Raw genomic sequence first — 18,114 nt, forward strand, 5'->3', positions numbered from 1 at the left:
GGAAAGTGGAGCATTTACTAACTGTTAGTGGGATTGCTGACTGGTGCAGCCACTATGGGAATCAGTGTGGAGGTTCCCAAAAAACTAGAAAGAGTGTCATGTGATCTAGCTCTAGCATTCTTGGGCATATACCCAAAGGACTCTGTATCCTACTACAGAGATGCCTGCTTACCCATGTTCATTGCTGCTGTATCCACAATAGCGAGGAAATGCAAACAGATGTCAATCAACTGATGAATGGATAATGAAAACATGGTACATTTATACAATGGAGTATTTATTATTCAGCTGTTAAGAAAAGTGAAATTATGCCATTCACAGGTAAGTAGATAGAGCAGGAAGCAATTATTCTGAGTGAGGTTACCCAAATCTAGAAGACAAACATCACATGGTCTCCCTCATTTGTAGATGCTAGCTTTGAATCTTTAGATGCATTGCTTCATTTGGGATTCCCATGGAGGTCAGGAGATTAATCAGGGGATATAGAGGTCATGGCTTTCAAGGAAAGGAAGATAGAATGCAGAGGCATAAAGAGGTAAAGAGAGCACTTTGCCCTAGGTGGGGAGAACAAACCAAGAGCCTGCTCAGCACCATGAGAACCAAGCAGGCAGAAATGGAGACACATGCCTGGAGCCATTTGCCTTACAAACGGATGCTGGGCATTCAGGCACCATTATGGTGATCAAATATATGGCGGGGCATGGGAAGGAGAGATAGATAGATAGATAGATAGATAGATAGATAGATAGATAGATAGATAGATAGGAGCAGAGTGGTTCATGTCTTGTGGAGAGAGGCAGATCTGAGGAGGTGAAGGTAGTGAGGAACTGGCTGATTTGGGATGCCTACTAACTACATGGGGCCATTGTGATGTGTGATCCTGGGCTGTTGCCAAGGGCCATGTCTGGGTGTGTGGTCCTGCCACAGCTGGGGCCTGAGATGGTGTTCATTGTCTGTGTTATCCCAGGGGCCCATTCAAACCCTGTGTTGAACCATGTATTAAAATATGAGAGCCTCACTGAGCTGTCCTACCCCTCATTGGCCTTGGGAGAGCTGCCCCCTCCTCACCATGGGCCCTGGGATAATGGACCCCAGTGATCCTGTGATGGGAAAGCTAGCCCTGCCCCTAATAGGAGAGCTGCCCCCACTTGGGTAAGCTGGGCCCAGTCTTTCACCAGAAGTGTGAGAGAACTGGCTCCACCCCTCTCCTGAGAGGATGGTCCCAGGAGCCCAGTTAGAACAATCCAGATACCACTCAGTCGCACATCCAGGGTTTGAGTGGGTACTCCCCAACTTCTACCCCATCTGTGGTGTCCTAGAATGTGTGAAGGGACTGGTCCTGTGGAACCATAGCCACAGGATCTCCATAACTTTGGGTAACTGACAGTGAGCATTTTCATGTAAACCTATGTGGACAAAAGGGTACCATACGATCGATACACAGCAGCTCCCAATGATAGCAAGATGAGTGAAGTGCTGATGGAGAGGTGGGAAAGACAGGGGAACAAAGTGGGTTTTTGTTTGTTTGCTTGCTTTTTCCTGAGGCAAGGTTTCTCTGTGGCTTTGGAGGCTGGCCTGAAAATAGCTCTTGTAGGCTGGTCTCAAACTCAGAGATCCACCTGCCTCTGCCTCTCAAGTGCTGGGATTAAAGACAAGCGCCACCACCGCCCGGATGCAAAGTGGGTTTTTTTGGTTTGTTTATTTGTTTGCTTCTTTTGGTTTGTTTTGTGTTTTTGCTTATTTGTTTGTTTTTAAATTAATATTCTTGCTTGCAGTTTTTTAAATTTACTTTTTATTTTTATCATGTCTTTTCTAGTTTTCCTTTCTGGGGGAAACTACAAGGGTGAAGGGTAGATATGGAGGGACTGGGGAAGAGTGGGATTGGGGTTCATGATATGAAATTCCTAAAGAATCAATAAAATTATGTTAATTAAAAAAGAGATAATGAAAAAAAAGATAATGGCCAATAACGGGAAAGGAAGGGTTAAGTTAGAAGATTGGAGGGCAGGACAGAGGAAGGAATAAAGGTAGATATAACTAACAATAAATGTTGTGAGATATTTGATTACACTGTGTAAAGATATGCCACTGTGATCGGTTTAATAAAAAGCTAAACAGCCAATAGCTAGGCAGGAGGTACAGGCAGGACTTTCGCACAGAGAGAGCTCTGAGAAGAAAGGTGGAGTCACCAGCCAGATGTGGAGGATGGGCAAAATGGAGATGAGGTAATGAGTACATGAAAGCAGAGATTTAAAAAATTGGGTTAATTTTTAAGAGCTAGTTAGAAACAAGCCTAAGGTAAGGCTGACCTTAGGTAATTAATAATAAGTCTCTGTGTTTATTTTTTCTGTGAGCTGCCAGCCCAAAAGAAAACTCCACCTACACATGGCACCCAATGTGGGCCTTGAACCCATGAACCTGAGATTAAGAGTCTCATGCTCTACTGACTGAGCTAGTTTTCCTTGTTACCAAATCCAGAAAAGAAACTTACATGAGGGATGTAAAGTTTATTAGTTTGGGAAATATAAAAGCTTAAGTTGTTTATCTGAAAAGATGTTTTAAGGTTTTAGGGTGGAAATACAAATTAAGACGAAAATGGTTTAGATATAGAACTTTGGACTAAGATAGGGTAGATAATGGAGTATTTTCTGTAAATTTGTCAAATACAAATGGATTGGGCATTGTAAATGTAATTCTTACCTGATAATTGTTCTTATTGTTTACAGTTTTATTATGTTAGAGTTAAAATCTTTCCTTTTTGTTTAGACAAAAGGGAGCAATGTTGAGGAGTATTCCTTTATGCTGTGTGAAGATGTGTCACTGTGACTGGATTAATAAAGAGCTAAATGGCCATTAACTAGGCAGGAAGAGGTTAGACAGGACTTCTAGGGACAGATAGTTCTGGGAGGAAGGAAGGCAGAGTCACTAGCCAGATGGAGAGGAAGCAGGATGGGCAGTACAGAGTAAAAGTAACTGAGCCACATAAAAGAATGTAGATTAAAAATATGGGTTAATTTAAGTTATAAGAGCTAGTTAAGAACAAGTCTAAGCTATGTCTGAGCTTTTATAATTAATAATAAGTCTCCATTTAATTTTTTGTGAGCTGGTGGCCCAAAGAAAAATCCAATTATAAATAAAGATTTTTCAAAAAAGTCTTATGGAAATCTACTACTATAGAAGTATATTAGTTAGGGTTCTTTAGAGAAACAGAACTGAAGGATGAACTTCTTCATATACAGAAACAGGATTTATTAGAGTAGCTTACAAGTTATGGTTCGACTATTCTAACAACAGCAAGGCTGGATGTATCCACCAGTTTCCAGTATATACTGGAATCCCGAAGAAGTAGACTCTAATACCAGTGAAGCAATAAACTTGCCTGTGAGAGTGAGGGCAAACAGGCAAAGAGCAAGTACTACCTTCCTCCATGCCCTTTATATAAGCTGCCACCAGAAGGTGTGCACAGATTTGAGGTGAATCTTCCCATCTCAAATGCTTTGGTCAAGAAAAACCCTTTACAGGCGTTCCAAGTGCCTTGGGTTTTAGCTAATTCCAGATATAGTCAATTTGACAACCAAGAGTAGCCATTACAAGAAGTTTAAGTGGATTTGTCCTTGTGTGTGTGTGTGTGTGTGTGTGTGTGTGTGTGTGTGTGTGTGTGTGTGTAGAAGACCCTATGGCTGAAGGCCATACTTGAGAGATAGAATATGGAGAAATCAAGCTTCAAGATTGTACCAACCTGGAAACTTCATCCCTATTAATCAGCTTTCATAGTGCTAGAAGGGGTTATGCATGCTACTAGTGGAGAAAAGCAATCTTCAACCATTCTCAACTGTGAGCTCCATGAGCAACAGCAATGACTTGTATGGTAAGATTTGTTCACTAGTGCAATAGTGGCATGTATGTTACAGGAGTGACCAATCACTTTCTGATTGAATATAAGACCCCCAAGATGGAACTCATGCCTAGAACTGTTATCAGGGCCCAAAACATGTAGCTGAACATCTCATAAGTCCTAGTGAAGAACCTGTCACAATTATTCTGCAAAATGGACTGTGATGGGTAATCTTGGTTGTAAAATTACCTGCATCTGGAATTAACTAAAATCCAAGTACTGGGAACTCCTGTAGTTTGATTGGATAATATGAAGTAGGAGGACCCATCCTCAATTTTAATCACACCTTCTGGTGGAGCCCAGATAAAAGGACATGGAAGAAGGACTATTTCCTTTGTGCCTACTTGTCATTAATCTTCCTGGAAAGTTCATGTACCCTATTTTTCAGTTTTCCTTCACCAATACTAGAACCAGCTTTCTCACGATTCCAATATAGATGGAACATTAGCAGCTGTTTAACAGTCCTCAAGACCTGCCTCCAGCATCAGATGGGGACTGTTGAGACATCCGGTCTCATAGACTAACAACAACTGGATTCTTGGTGGCTTTTCTAATGTGAGATTGCCATTGCTGGACCACATCCTGTAACCCAATAAAAAAATCCCCACGCATCTCTACATATCCATTCTATCAGTTCTGTGCATTTAGAGAACCCTGACTAATAATGGGCATAGTACTAAGCCAAATCCTGACTACTTATCATTCTACCCATCTCTGTACCCTCATCAGGGAAGTTCCTTTTTACAGTAGAGTGATCAACACAGAGAGTTACAGTTGGCAAAATGTACATAGAATAAGAGACTGTGGAGTGCTCAGCCTTAAGTGGGACACTTGTATCACCTCTACCCTCTCCTTTCAAGATGGGGACATTTGTATTACCAACCACTTCCCCCCAAGATTTAGGGATCATTTCTGAAGAATGTAAGAGCCAGAGTCTATGGATGACTATAAGGAGATAAACACTCTTTTCGAGACATGACAGTGCCATTGCATATATGAACTCACAGTGGTTGTGGAAGTATGTATAACACTTGAGAAAGCTCCAGCATAGTGTTCCACCCCTGCCTGAGGATCTATTGGTATTTGATAGTTGCTGGGAGTGAGTGAGTCTGTTTTCTTTAATGGCCATTGGTAGGTCAACCACACTCCAGTGGATGGGCACATATCTGACAATATGTAGGCAGCACAAGTTGAAATTGTTGAGCCTTAAATATAAGAAAAAGAGGACATAGAGTTGGGTTGTTAGAGGAAGGGATGGGTACATTTTGGGGGGAGTTTTGGGAGGGGTGACTATGATCAAAATACATTGTATGAAATTTTCAAAACTTTCTGAGAAAATGTGGGTGATAAGTGACATTTCAGAGAGTTAAAGACAGTCCAAGAGAATTTTGTCTCTTGATCTGCAACATCCAGACTTTCCATAATTACTAAGTTCTTTCTTATGTGCATGTGTAGGTGTAGGCGCCAGAGGTCAGTCTTGGTTTCAGTCCTCGGGAGTTATCCACTTTATTTTTATTATGTTTTTGTGAGAGACTCTCATTAGACATTGGGGCTCATCAATTAGACTAGGCTGGTTGGCAGTGAGCTCCAGGGATATTCCTGACTCCAGGATTATGAATGCACACCATCACATCTGACTTTTATATGGGTTCTGGGTAGGGAACTCAGGTCCTCATGCTTGCATGATAAGCAGTCTCCCCAGTCTTCATACCCACTAAGTTCAATCAGTTGGTCATCCAGGAGAATCTTTCACACAGATATGGCTTTTTCATGCAGCTTTAGTCCCCAAGGATTCATTTAGAGACTGGCCCTAACTCCAGCTCAGTTTCAGTAGGATAGGGTTGGAGCTTTAGAGCTGGCATTTCAAGGAAGATCCCAGAGGCTGCTTCTCCCAGGCCATGTTTTGAGAAACAGAGATATAGGAACAACTAGGAAGCCTTTTGCAGTATGACTTAGTCTAAATTTAGAAGCAATAGTGTAAAGAATCAGAAATTTAAGCAGCAATTCCTTCCTCTGGCCTGAAGCCCCAATCTGATCACTGAGAACACAGGCCACATAGAAACTCAGGTGTGGAGGGAAGGAGGAAGCATTGACCCTCTCCAGCAGGATAACAAGCTGGGAGGGGGAGGGGAGTCCGTTGGGACTTCTGCCAGCTGCTTTGGTTGCTGTCTCCTCCCTAGAAAGCTGGTATTGTGGTTTCAAGGACAACATCAGGTGCACAGGGACCAGAGGAGCAGGTGTTCCTAGGAGTCAAATGTTGCAAATGAATTATCAGGTGTTGACTGTTGCCAAGCAGAGCCTGGCTATTGCTTCTGCCTCTTTTGGATTGAAGGCCAAGACCCAAGACCCCCCGACTAACATCTCTTTTGAGACTCTCCCAGATACATCCTGTGACTCATTAGCGATCTCTCCCCTAGGTGTACATAGTTTTGTTCCGTCCTCCCAGCCATTGTTATAGTGTAAGAAGCATAAGAATGGAGTGAGAGAACACCTGGAGGATTTCCTTTCTCTTGGGGAACCCCTCGTTGCTCATAATCACAACTACCTTTGCTATTCTACTCCCCATATCCTAGGTGAGATTGATGGAAGGAGAGGAAAGGTAAACAAATGTTTACCTTTTTGCCATACTCTTCCTCGCCCACTATTCCAAGCCTTGTTCTGTTTGTTGCCCTTGCTTCCTAGATGAGCATGTTGGTTGGTTGGCTCAGATCCTTTGAAATGACCTACTTTCTACTGAATGTCTCTTGTTCCAGGAAGGATGTGCTATGTCCACTCACTGCTCATGGTAGTCTTCCTTTCTTTAAATTAGTTTTTATTTAGATTAAAAACAATCTATTTTACATACCAATCCCAGTTCCCTCTTCCTCCAGTCCTCCCATTCTCCCTACCATCCCCCTACCCCACCCATATCCACTCCTCAGGGAGGGTGAGGCCTCCCATGGGAGAACATCAAAGTCTGCCACATCATTTGGGGTAAGACCTAGGTCTTCCCCTGTATATCTATGCTGAGAGAGTATCCCTCCATAGGGAAGGGGCTCCGAAAGCCCATTCATGAACTAGGCATAAATACTGGTTCCACTGCCAGAGGCCCCATAGACTTCCTAAGCCCCCCAACTGACATTTATGTTCAGGGGGCCTGGTTCAGTCTTGAACCACACTGATTCACTCATTGCAAGTTGCTTCTTTGTGGCCCTGACTTTCCTGGCCATTGAATTCACTAGGGATTCCCCCACTTGTCTCTTTGCCTCATCCAACATGGCTGCCCTCAGAAATGATGTTAGTTCTCCATCCATGGCACTCTTGTCTCCCTCTTCTCATTCCAGTATCTCACCTACAGTGTAGATCTCAAAGGAGATTAGAAATTTCTTGTAGAGGAAGTCCTGCCCCAACCTGGAGAAATGAAATAAGAACTTGGAATTAAAGGACCTCCATGATGAGAGACAGAGCTGCAGGGTTGTGGTCTGGTGCTAATCAAATTTACAGCTTGCAGGGTGTCTTTGAACCACGAGCTGAAAAGTTTCAGGTGGTCAGGGACAGAATGCGCAAGACAGTAATCAGGTTGGCAGGATCTTTGCTGTCCATGGTACTGAATTCCATTGGCCATTTGCTCAGAGGAGAGGAACACCAGCAAACCCACCAGAGAAAGTAAAGTTCAACTGACTATGTTGGAAGTCAAGCCCTCTCCAGGAAGGCAGGCATGATTAATTTGAACTAGTTATCTGGGGTTATCTATCCAACTGGGGGTCCCTGTCCAAACACTATTGGACACCTAGCTGGGCCCTGTGCTTGGCATCTTAATTACATGTATTCAGTCTTTAGCCAGCCCAGGCAGGCTGTTACGCTTGTTGCCTGATGAAGGAGTAGAGGTGCGGCAAAGTTTCTCACACTTTGGCCAAGCTTAGCATCCCCCCCCACCACCAAGGTGACACCAGGGCTCAACATTAGAGGTACAAGCTCCCAGAGCTAGCTAGAACTGATATCATTAGACCCACAAACCCCAAAGTATGTGTCAGTGGCTTTTTGTTGACATCTACCTGAGAACTGATGACACTTGAACAGGTCATCATATTGTTTGTTTCTTTCCTGGAATATTTCGAATTTCAGATTCTGAAACCATTTTAAAGGTCTGCATTTGTCTTCAAGACCACCACACCACAGTAACACAAATGAACAAGGCCCATTCACATTTCTGTTTACGGTGAATATAAAACAAAATATTCAGATTAAAACGGGTGGTCTTATTTAATTGGTGTTTGTTTCTTAACTCACTGTCTCCCTCCCTCCGGGTCCTGGCCTCTTCCATCCCTTGCTGCGCTCTGTGATTCATCAAGGCCCTAGGCTCAGCAGCTGTAATTGGTTCGTAACTTCCTGGAATGTCAAAGCTGAGATGGAAATTTTACGTATCACTCCACCAATTCCATCCTGGCTTTAATAATAAGCTAGCAGAAAGGAAGGCAGATTTACAGCGGGAGAGAAATGTAATCAAATTTGGAGGTGAAATGCAATAAGTACAAATGCTAGTTTTCATTTGGAAGCTTCTCAGTAAATGCGATCTCACCCTGTTCCACAGCCAAGTCCTTAGTTTCTTCTCTGGTAACAGCAGGGTACCCTGATGGAACAATGCTCCTTGAAGGAACAGTCATCTCTGGGGTTCCACACTCTGTCCCAGCGGAGGCTCCAGTGGCTGAAGGATGATGTCTGGAAAGGCAGGAAAGTTATAGTTTGGATATGAAAATAGCTTGTGTGTTTGAACACTTGGTCCCCAGCTGGTAGTGTTTTGAGAAGCTGTGGATGGAACCTTTGAGGTGAGAGGCATGGTTGCCAATAGTGACAGTCTGACCCACTTCTGGTCCAAATTCACTATTTCCTGATTTGCAAAGGTATGGACAAGCTGCTCAGCAAGCTCCTGTCACTATACACTCAGCCACCCAGTGCCACACCCTTTCCGCCATGGCCAGCTGTATCCCCTGAAGTGTGGTGAGTCACAGTAAGTGCTTCTTTGCATAAGCTGCTTCTGTCAGGTATTTTGAAAAGTAACTATTACAGGAACAAAGATCAACTGTAGTCTCTGATAGGCTAAATGCCAGGCGCTAGAGAACTGAGCACTAACCAGTGGTAATTCCTCCCCAGTCTTACCTGTCTGGTCCTTGAGGCAATCCTGTGACATTAGGTCATGATATTCTTCCTATAGTATGGTGAGAATACAGTGAGGTATAGGGAGATGATTCTCAACAGGAGTGGGTGGGGTTCTGTTAGATTTTATTCCTTTTCTTTTTCTTTTTTTTATCATTTCTCTACAAGAATAGCAACAGTTAATGTTTCTTATCGGGAAACGCCCCCTCCCAGCCCCTAGTTACTCACAGTCCTCTTGTTAATGCTGGGATAATAGTTGTGCCCATTATGACCAAACTAGTTCTAGTCTACACCTCTTCACCCCCCTCTGCTGGTCTGTGTGGTGCATATGGAGGCATATCTTTCCTTAATCTCTTTCCATCTGTTTGTTTTTTTGAGGCGGGGTCCTCTGGCTCCCTCTGAGCCTGATGCTCACTTATAGGCTGGCTTGCTCATGTGATGCTCACTTACAGGCTGGCTTGCTCATGTGCCCCAGGGTCCTTATGTCCCCGCTCCCCAGAACTGCAGTTATAGGCATATACAGCTGCACCTGGCTCTTCTGTGGATTCGGAGGATTTGAATGTATGTCCTTGTGACTTCACAGTCATACCTTAACCACCGAGCATCTCCCCAGCTCTTAGTGTTTCCTGGAGAGTCATACAGTGGGGTACTCTCTAGAACTCACCCATCACCTCTGTATAGTAAATACTATTGTCCTAGTTATTAACACTCCATTAGGTGAGAAAAAGATCTCAAAATAATTCCCTTGCAAAAGTTTGTGAAAATATATTCAGCATCATTAGCCATTGGTAGATGCAAATTATTTCTCAGTGAGATGATACTACATATCCATTGTTATGGTCAAAATACAATATAGTGGAGCTGGGTGTTGGTGGCATATGCTTTTAGTCCCAGCACTAGGGAGGCAGAGGCAGGCAGATCTCTGTGAGTTTGAGGCTAGCTTGGTCTACAGAAAAAGTTCCAGGACAGCCTCCAAAACAATACAGAGAAACCCTGTCTCAAAAAAACAAAAAAGAACCCCAACAATACAGTGATAACACTAAATGCTGTTGAGGGTGTGGATGGCCAAGGAACCTTGGTCATTGCTGGTGGCAAAATAGGATGACGTGCTCTCAAAAAAGATGAGAATTTCCTACAAACTCACAAGTGTCCCATTTTTTTCTCAGAGAGGTGTAAACGGATGCTCACACAAAAGCCTGTGCAGGAATGTTCATAGCAGTTTCATTTATAAAGCTCATAATTGGAAAAAATCCAAATGATCTTCATAGGCAAATAGTTAAACAGACTGTGGACCATCCATACTGTCATTAGTACTGTGAATTCCCAGACAGTAATAAACAAACAAGGAACAAGGTGTCAATATATTTAGCCACTAGGCTGAGGTCCAAAGGAAGTTATGCTGAGTGCAAAAAAAAAAAACCAAAAAACAAAAACAAACAAACAAAAAACGTGTCAATCAAGGGAGGCTTCATGGTGCATTATTCTTATACAACATTCTTGACATGTCAGAAATGGAGGATAGAATGGTGGTCACTGAGAGGAGAGCTCAGGAGGAAGCAGGTGCCTGTGAGTGCAAAGGGCATCACTGGGCTCTGGTAATAGATATTGACTATACTGATGGTCACACAAATCAATGTATGTTGTAGACTTGCATGCACAGAACACACCCAAACCTGTAAACTGTGCAGCCTCCAAAGAATGGAGAATTGTGCTAATGTCCAGTTCTTGGTTATCACATTGTAGTGTATTTATGGAGAGTTTTATCACTTGGAGGAATAAGTCCATGAACACTGTTACTTCTTTTTTTATGTATTTATTATGTAATCTTTTGCCTGCATGCCATAAGAGGGCATCAGAGCTCATTCAAGGTGAGCCACCATGTGGTTGCCGGGAATTGAACTCAGGACCTTTGGAAGAACAGTCAGTGCTCTTAATCGTTGAGCCATCTCTCCAGCCAGAACTCTGTTACTTCTAAAGCATGCATGAAAAGGTTCTTTTGAATATCAGTGGTTGGGGGAGTAGAGGGAGAGGAGGGGAGAAGGAAAGGCTCTTGCCTAAACTCACACGTTAATCGGTGTTCCACCATCTGAGAGAAAACTCAATGACCTTGACCTCTGGAGCTCGGGCTTCTTGAGTGACTCCAGTGGCACAGTCTAGTGTGTTAAATGGGAGTACTCTACATAAGATTACTAGCCCATTCTGCCACTCACACTCAGTCTAGGACAGCTGGAAGCCAAGTGGGACCACTGACTCTGGAGGAGGGCATAGATCAAGTCTGTCCAAACAGGACCCATATGCTCCTGGCCACAGTGACTAATTTAGTCACAGACTCCGTACACAAGCCAGTTCAATGAGATTTGATTTGGGACTTCTGAGGGCTCCTAGTCACTGCCTAGTGGGATGTTTTCTGTTGATGGATCAAGAGCAGGTCATGTGCTCAGTTCTGAACCAATCCTTGTGAGGAAAAGGAGGCTACAGGATAATGTATATCCTAAACGTCCTGGGCTTTTAGTCTCCTGCTAAACGTTCTGAGTAGCTGTCACTGAGTGGAGGGGGTAGAGAGGCAGAGTGTCACCAGGGAGTGAAGGAACAGGCAGCAAGTTGCTTGTGTGGGGTGTTGCCCATCTTCTCATACATATCCTTTTAGGATGTTAATCCCCTGCTGAGAACATTTGATAGATACTATGCATGTGGCCCTTGAGCCCCTCAGCTGAAGCCTCGTGTCCACATGGAAACCAACTTTAAATCAATTGAGCCTTATAACATGGAGCCCAGTGCTTTCCACTGTGGGATCTGTGGCTCTAGCCCAGGCTTCTACACTGTAGTCTTTCCACACTAAAGACTGATATTTAATTTAAACTCAGTCTTTTCAAAGGAAAGTTACAAATATGTAGGTGATGGACATTGAGGTTTTCGCTAGATAGCTCTGTTCCATAGTTGAAGCCTACAGCAGTGTTTAAGGCTGTGAACTCTGAAAGACCAGCATGTCTCCAGACCTGCCAACAGGAATTAAAAATGATAGCAAGGCAAAAACTTAAAACTAGTGTACTCCTTGAAATGGCTTTCTTCTAGGAAATGCTAGCCAGCAAATGTTGGATATGATTATTGAAATGAAAAGATTTATTGGGGGAGGAACACATTGTGACTTAGCTCTTGTCCCAAGAGAAGTTATGTTGTTCTGATACTGCTCATTCATTCGTTTTTCATTTGTTTTTGCAACAAGTACCATTACTTGTGGAGCGTATGTTCTCATGACACAGAGGCAGACAGCTGGCAAGGTCAATGTGAGCAAGGTAAATGTGTGAACAGAATGGAACCGTGAGATGGAATGAGCACCCTGCAGAAAGGTAAAGCAGGGGGCAGCAGAAACTGCTGGAGCTTAAGGTAGAGTGACCAGGGAAGGGCTCCTGGAGCACAGCTGTTAAGAGAGGTGTGTAAGTGAGCCACAGGGCTCAGAGAGAAGTCAAAACTGTAATATTGCTACTGTTGTGAATCATAATGTAATTATGTTTGGAAATAGAGGTTTGCAAAAGGGTGCCAACCCATAGGTTGAGAACTAATGGTGTAGGCAGAAGAGGGCCTAGAATTCTGCAGATTTCTGGATCTGAAGGCAAGTAGAAGACACCAACAGCCTCCTATCCAGAGCCAAGCCTAGCTAGACTGTCACTGTCATCTCATTGGAAGCTAAGTGTAACTTTTTGACTCTGGGTGGCCAGAGGGGCTGGCACCCAAACTCTACCAACAGTTGCCGCATTGCCACATTGCCATTGAGGGGTAAGCAGAAAAGATTGGTTAGTTAAGTGTCAGTTGTGTCCAGACCTATGCAGGGCATCTGAAGTTCAGAGACTGCTTAGCAAGCTGGTAAAGAAACTTAGAACTTCTGTCAGGCCTGCTGGCTCAGGCCTAAACCCCAGCCATTCAGGAGACTGAGGCTGGAAGTTCAAGCACTTCCTGTCCTACAGTGAGTTCAAAGCCTGGGCAAGTCAGGGACTCTGACTCCAAAGAGAAAGTAAAACACAGAATGGGATGTAGCTCAGCGGTAGAGCACTTGACTCACAGGGCTCTGGGTTCAAGCCCTGGGGTGAGAGGGAGACTGGCGGGGAGACAGAGAAGGGACATCTGGCCTTGGGGTGGGGCAGTGACAAGACAAAGGGACTTCCCACCCACTGGAAGTTCCTCATTGAGCTCCCCCATCTTTGTGAGCTTTAGACTCCTTGGTTTCTGTCCAGATCTCAAATTATCCAGTTTGTTCTTTTTGGGGGCCTCTGTCTGTTCCCTGTCTTGATGCCCAGTTCCCTGGATCTTTCCTGGGGTAACTTACCACTCTCCATACAGCCTCCAGACAATTATCACCTACCTGCAGGACCTTCCCAGGGTGTGTCATCTTGCTTGTCTGTTTCCTTCCCAGCACCCTGTGAGGTTATTAACTCTGTCTCCTGCCTTCTACACAAGAGCTGGGACTCAGTTACTCTCATTCAACTCCTCACCTCCAGGGCCTGGCAAATAGAGACACTCCACGAATAAAGGTGAATGGATTTACTTACCGAACAAGGCTCACTAATGCCTCCTGCAGTGAGCCCTACACTCTGACCATCTTTCCCAGACCACTCACCTTCTTGTCTCTGCCTACAGTGGAGGGCAGTTCTGCCCATTCCTGGTGTCCCCATTGGCTACAAGAGCTATTGTAATGTGTTCTGTAAGACTCCCGGCACTGTAACAGTTGAGACTATGGTGTGGGGACCCAGAAAGATTTCTTGGATCTCTGCCTTTGCCACTTTTAAACTGTATGGCCTAGGAAAATTAATTTACCTCTCTGAGCCCCAGCCTCAGTTTCCCCAGCTGGGCAGACGTTATTTTCAGGAAACACCAGGCTTTGTTATACTGCCAAACAGTAATTACAGATGGCTCTCTCTGGAAGATTGGCTCGTTCCATCCCTTCTTGGGCAGAGAGCTCTGCTTCCAGTCCATAGGGACCCTTGAAGAGAGACCTCTAGAACTGAAAGTCCACGCTCAGTGATTGTGCCCCTGGGGAGCAGAGGGTAATGATCCAGGGATGGTTAATGAGCTTCCGCCTCGGCTCTCTCCCATCGCAGGTGGTGTGGCAGCCTTCCAGGCCCGGCGGCTGCTCCCCACTGCACCTGCCCCCTCTACATCTAATTTCTTTGCAATGCCCTAAAAAGCTAACCAAGCTGAAATAGCTCATTCCAAGGTTCTCAGACTCAGGCACCATTATTCAGTGTTTGCGGAGGCCTAGCCTCATCCTTGCTACTCAACCCTCCCCATCTGTTGGGAGCACCGGACTGTGGTAACTGGCAAGGTGGTGTCTTCAGTGCCCGGGATCGGGCTTTGCTTGGGGTAGGGGCTAATGGTTGCCCCAGAGGGATTTTTTTTTGTTGTGGACACCTGCAAGTGTTCTTCCTTGGTGCTTCCCACTACGGTTATGCCCACATTTCTATTATGATAGAAATAAAAGTCACCAGTGACCATCCCTAGAGGGGTGAAGGTCATAGCCACTTAGTCTATTGACTGGGAATCAGTTTGCCTAAATTTGGGATTAAATTTTGTCTCTGCTATTTGATAAAGAAATCTTGGGCCTCAGTCCAAAATAATGTTAGCTTTCTTTTCCTATATGTGTGACAGGAATTGAACCCCAGGCCTTACACCTGCTAAGCACAAGTTCTACTATTAAACTACATCTGCACCCTCTAATAGTAGCTTTTCTATTACACACCCATTGCTTTGTGGTAGCTAGCAGTGGTCATAAACACTTAAGTGAAAAATAATTCTAGTTATTATTTATCAAGAGACCATACTGTTTCTTGCTTAGTTTGCTTAGGCTCCACAAGAAGCATTAAAGGGTAACTTTGGGGGTTGAGTAGTGAGTGGTCAGTTAAGATTAGGCACAGAGTCTAGGAACCCCCTGGTATTGTTCATGGGAGTGGCTTGCATGAGAGCAAGAAGACTATGGGGAGGCAATCCCCCCCATACACACATTTATTTATTTATGTAGGTGTGTGTGGATGTGTGCATGCACTACAACACTGTGAATGTGGAGTTCAGAAGGCAACGTTTGGAAATTGCTTCTCTCCTTCTATATGTGAACTCAGGTTATCAGACTTTGTGGCAAGCACCCTTACCCACTGAGCCACCTTACCTGAAGGATTCAGTTCAAGGATGAGAGAAAAGATGATTTATTCTCAGTCCAGCCCATAGACTGGGTGTGAATGTGAGGAACACACATTCTATCATTTTTGTTCTATGCATGATTCTCGATGTTACTTTTTATGTTTCATGCTGCATCCCCTTGGCTCTTGCCAGGTTTTAATAGCAAGTGTGGGCTGTCCTTATGCCAGCTGACAGCATTCCACCTCAAGTGCCTGCCTTGTCTCTCTGCCTTTCTATCTTCACTCTTGGGCAAGAAGCAGGCAGATTGCCCAGGCAGTGGTGGTAAATTTCTCAGTCTTTTGTTTTCCAGAAGGACAAAAAGTGTCTCTGAGTAGTTGTCCTTTTTGCCCAAACTGGCTATCTGTCATGCTGTGGTTTGAATGTGTCTCTTAAAAGTCCACAAGTTGGGCATTCTCCAGTGTTTGTGTTCATGGTGTTAAGACTTTGAGAGGTCAGGACTATAGAAAGTTTCGGGGCTGGGGCTTCTCCATCCATGACAGCAGTGGCTTCATGAAAAGAGTAAAGAAGACCTGTCTTAGTTTCTTTTCTTGTGATAAAATATGCAGAGCAGAACAACCCAAGAGAGAATGGTTTATTATTAGTTCACAGTTCAAGACACAACTCATCCTGTTGGGGAATTCAAGGCAACAGGGGCTTGAAGCAATTGATCACATTACATCTGAGGTCAGAAGAACAGAGCAACACTTGCATGCACACAGGTGTTCAGTACCTTTTCCCTTCCTTATACGGTCTAAGAATCCCAGCCTAGGATGTGGTGCCAACAGTGGGCTGGTCTCCCCACTTCATTTAGCACAATCAGGATAGACCCCACAGGTATGCCCAGAAACCCAGCTCCCAGTTGATTCTAGATTTGTGTCAAGGTGACAATGAACAACACGAAGCATCACAAGACTCAAGCTAATTCAGTTGCTCCGTCTCAGCATCTTAGGATGCAAGAATCAGACTCTTGCCATATGCCAAGCAGATGCCAGCACCGCACTCTTGGACTACTTAGCCTTTTAGATTAAGAGCTCAATAAATCTATTCTCTACTGATTTTGTAGTCTCAGGTATTTCATTACAGTAACAGAAAACAAACTAATGTTGATCATACAAGATTCATTGGCTTTTCTTCTTTTCTTTCTCACTCTCTTTCTAATTCCTCCTTCTTGAAATCCCCTCTCAGATAATTTACTTGTGCCCAATCCTTGCCTCTGATTCCATTTGAAGTCTCACAAATGAAGATGGTCACATACCTGGAGCCTAGGAAACATCTTCTAACTTGCATAGTTCCCCAGAGCAGTAATACAGCAGACACTCCTGGGCTGGGTCCAAGCTACCCTGGAGTTGTGCAAACACACATGGAACATCTTTCAGAGACTCCCAACAAACCTTGTACTGGTGCTATATATGACACTGTCTTCTCATTTCTCTAAAATCTGCTCTTTCCTCTTTCTGAGTAATAGGACTGTGTTAGTCAGGTTTTCATAAAAGAGACCAGAACACATGGCATAAAAAGGACAAAGAATGTATTTTAGTTTGAGGCATTTATGTCCATCATGGCAAGAGGACATAACACCATGATCAGGATATAGATTGAGAAGGGACCCCAAAGGAAACAAACTGTAGTGGCCTACTTCTTCTGGCTAGGTCTCACCTTTAAAATTCTCCAGTACTTCTTCATGGCACAAGTTGGGAAGTCAAGCCTTCAATACACAGATGGGCCCCTTTGAGGGCCACCTTATACCTAAACTAAAACAAGGACTATGTAGACTACCAGAGGCAACTATATTTCCCAGCCTCCCTTGAAGTTAGTGTGGCTATAGTTTTACCAATGGAATGTGAGCAGAAGTGACAGGCCACTTATTTCAGAGCAAGCATTGTTTTCTACTTCCTTTAGTGGGCTTGGTGGTGGTAGGATGTGAGCCCCGATATGGGTGAAAACAGTACCACACAGGAAAGTGGAACAAGATAATAGAAACCTGAAATCCTGAGAGACCCTATGGAGAGGAGTTGCCTCCCTGCCAAGGACTGGCATCCCTCCCTGTGATGTTATATGAAAGAAAAATGAATTCCTATTCTACTGAACTACTGTGTATTTGGGTTTCACTGTTCCAGCAATCTATCCTGTGACCTAAACTAACTCATTCAATAAGAAGGGATCTGAGAAAGCTAATTATGGATATAAATGCTGATGTGACCTCATTTGTGCCATGAGGCTTGTGCGGCCCAGGGACATTTAGTCTACATAATTGCCCTGTGGTGTGCTAAGTACTGCAAAGTACCTGGGAATTTAGAGAGTGCTGGCATCACTGCTGGGGCCCAGGTTCCTATCTGGCTTAGTAGAGACTCCAGTGGCTCATTTCTTAGCCTCCGTCTGTCTATGTCCTTTCTTCTAAGTCTTCTGCCAGGCACAGCTACAGATGGGATCTCAGTTTGTCTCATGTAGAGGGGGCTTAAAAAGGAAGGAGACCAACTTCAGGGATGTGAGTTTACAAGTGGACATCAGGTCTGGTACAGGCATGCCCTGCATTATGAGGTGTGGTCATTGTGCTCCAATGTGGGCAGTTTTCACTTTTTTGGGCATCCTGTGTCTTCCTGCATATTAGATGGGGTTTGATGGCGGTAACTTCTGTTGCTGTGGGACAAGTTATGAAAATACCCAGTTATGACCTTGCAGTTTGGCAAATTGGAATTTGGGGTGGAAACAACTAAATTCCCTGCTGAGGGCCTTGTAGGGTTACTTACTGTGGGCTCATATCTATAGAGGTGTTAAGAGGAAAAAAATCATATCTAAGCTCACTCTGTTGTTGGGAGTTGCTTGTGTGTAGGAATGAGCTCCCAGTTATCTCACTGCCTGTCAGCAAGGGCCTTGTCACCTCCAGGTTGTCATTCTCTGAATATACAAAACTATTGGTGATA

General features: G+C 44.1%; 1 long non-coding RNA gene across 1 annotated transcript; it reads right to left on the reverse strand.

Moving 5' to 3' along the window:
• Nucleotides 1–5,565: 5,565 nt before the first annotated feature.
• On the reverse strand, nt 5,566–17,667 carry LOC121143371. Its single transcript, XR_005880579.1, has 5 exons — nt 17,478–17,667; nt 16,449–16,533; nt 8,454–8,593; nt 7,227–7,285; nt 5,566–6,138 (listed from the first exon to the last, which is right to left on the reverse strand). It is a non-coding gene; the product is annotated as an uncharacterized LOC121143371 (long non-coding RNA).
• Nucleotides 17,668–18,114: the final 447 nt, after the last annotated feature.

Source organism: Mesocricetus auratus, unplaced genomic scaffold (assembly GCF_017639785.1).
Source record: "Mesocricetus auratus isolate SY011 unplaced genomic scaffold, BCM_Maur_2.0 Super-Scaffold_4256, whole genome shotgun sequence".
Classification (NCBI taxonomy): Eukaryota; Metazoa; Chordata; class Mammalia; order Rodentia; family Cricetidae; genus Mesocricetus; species Mesocricetus auratus.